This window comes from Magallana gigas, chromosome 10 (assembly GCF_963853765.1).
Source record: "Magallana gigas chromosome 10, xbMagGiga1.1, whole genome shotgun sequence".
In the NCBI taxonomy this organism is placed as follows: domain Eukaryota; kingdom Metazoa; phylum Mollusca; class Bivalvia; order Ostreida; family Ostreidae; genus Magallana; species Magallana gigas.
The window spans coordinates 20585653-20594708 of record NC_088862.1 but is presented as its reverse complement, the minus strand read 5'-3'; the positions used below and the strand labels follow the sequence as shown (position 1 = coordinate 20594708).

The 9056-nt window shown below is 32.1% G+C and overlaps 1 protein-coding gene and 1 long non-coding RNA gene across 2 annotated transcripts in view; one reads left to right on the top strand and one right to left on the bottom strand.

Annotated features, from left to right (window-relative positions):
• The window catches only part of LOC136271989 (S-adenosylmethionine synthase-like), a 166498-nt gene that overhangs the window by 140765 nt on the left and 16677 nt on the right, over positions 1 to 9056 (top strand). The gene's annotated exons all lie outside the window — the stretch shown is intronic.
• Positions 5289 to 6449, bottom strand: LOC136272354 (uncharacterized). Its single transcript, XR_010710341.1, has 3 exons — positions 6352 to 6449; positions 5571 to 5637; positions 5289 to 5415 (listed from the first exon to the last, which is right to left on the bottom strand). It is a non-coding gene; the product is annotated as an uncharacterized lncRNA (long non-coding RNA).

The following is a 9056-nucleotide window of genomic DNA, read 5'->3' as shown; positions in this document are numbered from 1 at the left end:
CCATTTGTATTATGACAATTATTGCGTAATGTTCATTTTACACTCAATGTCGGATAGAAATAGCGCTAGCACAGATAAGAGATCATGCTGTAATGATTAGAAAGCAAACAAATAAACCAAAGGAAATAAATACCAAGTGCATGTATTAATGTTTACTATTTATTTGTCAGAAAATGCAGTTCTATATCATACATGTACATGTCCTGGTGTACACTTTCAAATGTAAAGATTTGTTTTATATGTTCATATGCCATTTCAAAATCCTGGTTACGGGGGGATTTGTCAGGCCTTGTACGCTCTTGTCCTTTACTTATGATTATTATACAACTTTGTTTCATATGATATACAAAACTGTCTAATAAAACTAAACTCAGTATTTCTATTTAAAAGCAGTAAGACTTTATTTAAGATCGTTAATGATTTTCATACACCGGTAATATGATATAGGTGATTCCTCGTCCAAACATTGTGCCCTATCCTTCAAATTAGGTACTTTTTAAGCTCGAATTACACAAAATTGGGCCAGACATCCCCCTGCATGAGTCATACGGATACTTATGTTCTCTCCCAAGTTCATGCAAATTATCCTAATATCGCATGATTTGTAGATGCATTAAATACCTCCATTCATTAGTGTACACGTAGCAGGTGGAGCCTCCAACTCACTATTTTAGAAATAGTCACTTACCTAATACAAAGCTGATTATTTGATACTTAATATTGATAATATGAAATTAAGTATCACTTGTATTGAAATTTAGAATCGCTTATTGATAACAGAGAACAACCGGATTTATTTATGTTCACGAATAGTCACTTATTACGATTCACTGTCTTAGAAATATTGTAAAGAAAGTCGATTGTTACTTCGAAGTTAATAATGACATATTTGAATAACAAATTATTTTCTACACATCGTTGTGAACTCATTTGGGAAACCTTAACATACCTGCATAGTATTCATGGACCTTGCTCAGATGCTTTAAACAGCTTCTACAAATAGTCATTTATAATTTAACTACTTTATCTTTTTATTATTTTTTTTATTTTTCAGATAGCTTTTGTGTTACAGATTATTTACTTATATTTGGTAGATTTACAAATAAGTGCTTTTTAAATTGAATTTATACATGTATGTGTTCACAAGTGTTTTGACATGTTTAAGAAAGTTAGTTTGGAAAGGTGCAAATAAAATGAAAAAAATTTTTGATGAAATTTCGAGTTGTTTTATACATACATATATATTTAAATGTTTAATATGCATTTATTCTATAGATTTCTACTTTCATATTTTGGAAAATGTGCCGTAGCCAAATATTCTATTTAATATGAGACATTCTGTCATCCTCCAACTTCTGACATTGATTCAGTTGCAATACTTTTTGAAAAGAGGGCCATATTTCAAAATATTGATAAAATATAGCACAAAGCTTCCAATGGGCTTTTATATATTCCCCCCAAAAAGAGTCTGTTCCATAAACAAGGGCAGATATATTGGAAAATAAGATCAAAAGAAAGGGTCACAAAAAATCTTTTCAAGAACTTTGAGATAGACTTTTACAAAACGAGCACTGAATGATAAGTATCTGTTCTGGATAAAACAAAATATTTTTGACCTTGAGTCTAGCACTATGAGTGTAAAGTTATGATAAAAGAACACATGCCCTCTGTATGTCAAAAGATCCAGACCTTATTGTACACTAAGTAAATTGAACATTCAAAGACCGACGTATACATGTATATCTTTCATGTCGATATTAGTGATATGTTTATCAAGAGGTGTCGACCTTTTACAGTGTTGTTTTTATATAATTATGTAATAGAGAGTAAAAAGCATCAGACCCGAAAGCATTGGAGGCCCTTACTTTGTGGACGCAATTCTCATGGCACCTACTAGTGGTGGTCAATTTTCATTGTAAAACTTATGTTGAGGGTTACAAGTCTAGTTCAAAAGATCCAGGCCTGATGGTTAGGGTTACAAATCTAGTTCAAAAGATCCAGGCCTTTTTGTAATTCATCTACAAAAATAATTGGATTTGTAAACATCGGAATCGGAAACATTAAAATCCCGTACCCTGAGGCCTAAAGTATTCAGGATCATTTACTAGTTGTTAAGCACTACCATATCAAAATTACAGCGAAGATACCATCTACAGTCCTTGCTATAATATCTCAATATATTTCTAATATTAAATAGCAATTGAAACATGGGGCTCAGAAACACTGAGACACTGTCAAAGTATTGTGTTGGTACATCTTCTACATTAAAAGATATATAGGCTCTCCTTCAATATACATAATTAACGTAAAAAGAGTTACAAATATCGGGATTGGAAACATTGAAGGTCTGTTCTGTGGAGACTAAAATTCTCAGTGTTACTAACAAAGTCTAGCACTATCAGTGTAAACTTATGATAAAAGAATATGTACCCCATGTAGTTTAAAAGAGACAGACCCTACTGTACACCAAGTGAACTGAAACTGTAAACACCAACTCTTTCGTGTCGACATAAGTGCTGTGTTTATCAAGCGGTGTCGACCTTCTACAGTATGTCAAAAAGTGTAAATAAAAAACACTGGAGGCCCTTACCACGTGGGCTTAAGTTCTCATACTACCTACCAGTAGTGGTAAGCTACCATTGTAAAATTATTGTTAGGGTTACATGTCTAGTTCAAAAGATCCAGGCCCTTTTGTAACCTATCTACATACGATGATGGAATTTTAAAACATCAGAACAGGAATCATGGAACCCCCTACCATGAGGCCTGCAATAATCAGGGTCGTCTACTGGTTGTTAACATTACCACATTAAATTACATAATGATACAATCTCTAGTTTAAAAAATCCAATCCTTACTGTAATTTTTCAATTGATAAATAATACTAAAAGATAGTTAAAACATCAGACACTGAAACATCGAAACTTCTCTACCCCGGAGCTGAAATTGCAAGTGGTCTGACACTGTCAACATATTGTGCTAATACAACTTCCTTTAACAGAAATAGACACTCCTGTGATACATATATTTAACAAAATTAGAATTATACACATCGGGCTTTGAAACATTGAATGTCCGTCCTATGGGTTCTGAAATTTTCAGTGTTACCAACCAAAAAGCTTGCACTATCACTGTTAACAGAATCAGACCCTATTGTACACAGGTAAAATTGCAACATATGTTCAACATATGTTTAACATATGTTGAACATATGTTCTGAAACATATGTTCGCCATAAAAAACGAGCACCATATGTTAAACATATGTTCATAAACATATGTTCATCATATGTTTAACATATATTAAACATATGTTTTTGATAACCATATGATTACCATATGTTTATAAATATATGTTAGACATATGTTGAACATATTTTACTTCCATTTTTGTGTTTACTCACTTCTTTATCCTTTGGGATTGTTTACACAACATGTATCACATATGTCTTATGCATATTTAAAAATATGTCTTTAAATATTTTATTTATTTTTTAATTCATTGTTGGTACAAATTCTCTTTCTGAATTACCCTCTTCAACTGATTATCCTGTTTTTACAACACCGAGTCTTTTAAAAATTGCATTAATTTTGCAGCTCCAGCTATCTGATGAAAAAAAAAACAGAGATAAAAATACATATCATTTTTATTGTTGCAAATATCATATAGACAAGTTTGTTATTCTCCTGTGAATGGTTCTCACTCACTGCAGCTTTAATATTTTCTGAAAAAGAAACAGACCATGTAACACTTTTTAAGATGGATTATAAGTTTGTTTCATTATTAAAATAAAAGTTTGAAGAGTATCAAGATCAAGTTGCACATACAACATGAGTTAAGTTTGTTCATTCTATTCCTTAAGTAAATTTTATTGAATACTTACATCATTGTAAGTTCTGGAGAGAGAGAGAGAGAGAGAGAGAGAGAGAGAGAGAGAGAGAGAGAGAGAGAGAAATAATTATATACCTGCATTAATCCCACTTTTTGTCCAACTTCTTTTTCGATGTGCTGTTTATCATTTCACAAGTCAAGTTTAAACTTCTGTCTAAAATATTAATACTAATGCAAGTAACCACCATCAGACTTTTAAAGTTTTGCAAATTAAGAAGTGGAAAACCATTGATATATTTGTGTTATTTTTACAAAGTGAGATTTTAAAATCTTACAAAAATCATTAGAACTAAGAAAATTTTATAATGAGCATCAATCATACAGTCAGAGCCATGTTTAAATTTAATTACCATAACTTGTATACAGTGGTAGCAACGTTACACCATTAAACACGCAAAATCAAAATTAATTTTTAAGATTAGAATTAAGGAAACGCATTACTTTAATTTGTATTGCTTTATGTTTGTGTGTTATTGAAAAGCGGTCTGTACTTTAGTCATGCACTGTTTTGTATTTTACGAGTGAACACTTTTACACATCCATACATAAGTATAAAGGATTCACACACAAATAAATATATTGTCTCCATAACAAAATTAACTTCAATTATAAGTTAAAGAAAATTACGTGTAATTGAAATGAAGATAATGCATAAACTACACGAAATTATTTATATACGAGTTGACTGTTTATGTAATTTAATTCTCTTACGTACGATTTAATTATGCGTGATACAGGTAAATTTGTTACCTTGTTCCATAGAATTTCGATTTTTCACATCCAATATTTTCACAATGTACAGTACATAATTCTATAGCGTCTAAATAAATTTTATTTCAAACAAATGTGTATACAATCTACTAGAAAATAATGCGATCGTATTCTCATTTGAAAGAAAAACGTTGGGAATAATCGTTTAGTTTAAAACGGGGAATGGGTAAGCTTAGCCACTTTCATTCAACGTGTCGCTTTTGCTAATATGATTGAAATTATTTGTCAAGACACAATTGATGCTTGATATAGGCTGTTCGTAAAATTAAGCAAAACTAACTCGACCAAACAAAGGATTGTATGAGCTATAGAAATAAAAAAATGTATTTAAGGACGAAAGAGAGAATGAATGTTAACAACTGTCAATGTTCTTATATAATAAAAAGTTTTAAATTCACATTGTTTTACAAAAACTACTTGTCTTTGTTTTAAGAATTAATCCTGGCATTCCGTTAAAAAAGTTACAAAACGAAAAAAACGCACGATCACGCACGAACACGCACGGTAAAAAACGCAAACCAATTTTCCTGATACACGCACGATCCCGCACGTTACACGAACGATCACCCACGTTACACGAACGATTTAATACGATTGGCTTGTCAACAATAACGTTGTTACCACTGTAGCAAATGTAGTGCAGATATCTTTGAGCTCAGGACGAATATCTGGATCCTGGATCTTTCATCACTTCATCGTCTTCAGACTGCATCCAAGAAATCTTACAAACCTCTGCACTACTACATCCATTTGCTACAAACTATAATACTCTGTCAAACAGTGTTACTCATTATTTGATACTCATTGAACCTAATTAACCTTACTACAATGATATTACAAGTTTAAAAAATATACATCATGCTGCAGTTTTGAAGAAATGTAAGAAATCTTTATAATTATGTACTTACTTCTTCATAATCTCTGACACTGTGTTATTTGATGCCATCTGTGATGTGTCCACTAGTCACTGCATTCCTAAAATAAAAACACTTTTTTCAATAAGCATGTAATAAAAATTACACTATCAATATAAAGATTTTTTAAAAAGAAAAATGAATTGAATTGATATAAATATTTCAATGAAAAGATATAAATCATTGTACAATTTGTGTTGACACAAAATAATTCATTAGGAATTTCCCTGTTGGATTGTAAAGACTTTTTCCATTAATAACTGATTTAAAACAGCAATATAAGACATACTCGTTGCTTTGCAATGAGCTCTGCTATAGTTTTGGGGGCTACTTTCACTTTCGAAGTTTTTAAATGCGTCTGATCTTAATATATTTTTCAAATCTACATTTTTATGCTTGTTTACCATTAAACTTGTAAGGTCTAAATAAACTAGAGACAGTAAGCTGTTGAGTTGTAGCTTTGTGTGAAGACATTTACAGACCTCACCTTTTCTGAGATATTCTACATTCTGTCATTCGTAAACATGGTAATTACTGTTTGATTTATTCACTGTATTTTTAAAACAATTTCAACAGCCTTAGAGGTTCAATTGTAGAGCTGGTTTTTAAAAAGTTTAACAACAATGATGACCGTCGCGTCGGTTGTTGACATTACATTATTTTATACAGTATGGTTTTTTCAATCCGAATTTTCTAGAAGAACACAACTACAGCCCGTAGATTGACTCATTGCCAATATAAAATTTTAAATAGGTAAATGAACACGCATTCTTACCTTATAAGTACAAGTTAAAATCCATCTTGGAGATTCATCTTCTGCCTCCGTGACGTAAAATATGACGTATGTTTATGAACACTAAATTTAAAACCGATCAGGCTTAAATCCGGATTTGTTAACGAAACACTTCATATGAAAAAAACGCATGGCTAATGTTGATTATATAATTTGTTTATACACGTATTCATTACTACACATGTAAAAATTTAAGCCAACAAACATGTTTAATCAACATAACGCAAATTGAAAACATATGCTGATCATATGTTTTAAACAAACATATGTTCAAAATATGTTAAACATATGTTGAACATATGATTACCACAAATATATGTTCAACATATGTTTTGAGTCTGCAATATGTTTAACGTATTTTTCAAACATATGTTAACAATATATTTCAAACATATGTTCAACATACTGTGAAAAATTCATATGTTTAACGTATGTTCAACGTATGTTCAACATATGTTACTCGAAACATATGTTGAACATATGTTGCAATTTTACCTGTGTACACCAAGGGAATTCAAAATAAAATGAACCGACGTATTTCGAGTCGACATTAGTGCTGTGTTTATTAAGCGTTTTCGACTTTTTACAGTGTTGTTTTCATGTATGTATAAAAAAGAGTAAATGAACATTTGACTCAAAAAAAATAAAGAAAAAAACATCGCAGGCTCTTACTCAATGGGCTGAAGTTTTCATGGCACCTTCTAGTGGTGGACAGCTGTCATTGTAAAATTTATGGTTAGGGGAAAAGACAATAAAACACCAGGCTCCGAAACATCGAAACACCCTACCCTGGAGCTGAAATTATTAGGGTCACCTGCAAGTGGTCTTACACGGTCCAAATATTGCGTTGATACATTTTTTAAAAAGAGATATAGGTCCTCCTGTAATACATCTATTTAACACAATTCTTACCAAAATCAATAGCATTGAAACGTACGACTTTTCAACACTTTATACAACCATTCCCCATGAGAAATTAAAATCTAGGTTTTTTGATATTATAGATTGTTGTTTCTTTTATAAAAATGGAAGTCATGAAAATGCTTACCTGTCATTGGAAATCTAAAAAAATATTTTGTTAAAAACCATTCTGATTGCACACAAGTACTCTGAAGTTGACACTAAAAAGATGCTTGAGTTTCTGATAGGCAACATCTTGTATGTAGTTTTTGGAAATCAAGTCTTCAAACAATCTGTTGGAATTCCCATGGGTACCAATGTGCCCCATTGTTACCAGACCTTTTTTTGTATTCTTATGAAGCAGAATTTATTAAAAAAAACTTGTACGTGAAAAAATAAATCACTCGTTGTGGCCTTCAATTCAACATTCAGGTATATCTACGACGTATTATCAATTAACAATTGTTATTTCCTTACTGGCGTCGACTCAATATATCCCAGTGAACTTGAAATAAAAGATACCACAGCGTCTGCGTCATCTATTTCATATTTGGATATTTTACTGGAAATGGACATTGATGGTAACCTAACAACAAAACTTTATGATAAACGCGTTGACTTCAATTTTTTTTATAGTCAGCCTTCCTTACTTATGTAGCAATATACCTTCATAATCTGAATATGGTGTTTTTGTCTCTCAGTTAATTCGATATACAAGGGCATACGTATGAACAGTTTCTAAGGCGAGGCAAGCTACTGACAAACAAGTTGATAAACGGGACAATCAACAGTCTCGTTTGAAGTCATCTTTTCGTAAGTTCTTTGGTCGATACAAAGACCTTGTGGGCAAATAAAATATTCCACTGGATTGCATTCTTACTGAAGTTTTTCATACAAATTGTTAGACCATAATTAACACCCAATTGTCTACGGACTTTTCCGTTTTGTCCAGATTACGACAAAGACCACACGGCGGGTGTGACCGGTCAGCAGAGAATGCTAACTCCTCCTAAGCACCTGATGCTACCTTCAATGTAATGGCTCAAGGTTTGTATTTTGACCATCCCAAACAAACCAAAAAATCAACGTTTCGTTTTTTTCCTATTGTGACATTTTCCCGATTTTGACATTTACATCGATTATGACATGCCAAATTATCTCAAGGAGCACACGGCGGGTACGACCGGTCAGCAGAGGATGCTCACTCCTCCTAGGCCTCTGATTCTTTTTGGAGTTCCATGTTGTTCTCCTATAAATTTGTATTTTGTTTTATGGATTTTTGAGATGGTTGAGTTTGTTTTTGTCATATTTTTTTTTCATTTAACACAAAGAGAATTATAGATATTGCGTTCGAAAACATTGAATTTCCGTTCTATGGGGACTGAAATTTTCAGTGTTACTAAGCATTTAGATAGCACTTCCACTGTAAAGTTCACCAAAAAGTACATGTACCCTCCGTATCTTGTTTAACAGAATCAGACCATACTGTACACCAAGGGAATTAAAAATGAATACACCGACATATATATCTTTCATGTCGACATTAGTGCTGTGTTTATCAAGCAGTGTCGACAGAATCAGACTTTTCTGTACACCGAGGGAATTAAAAATGAAATACACCGACGTATACATCTCTCGTGTCGATATTAGTGCTGTGTTTATCAAGCGGTGTCGACCTTTTATAATGTTATTTTTATATATGTTAAAAAAGGGTTAAAGAACAATGTACTCGAAAACAACGAAGGGTCTTACTCCGTGGGCTGAAGTTTTAATTGCACCTATTAGTT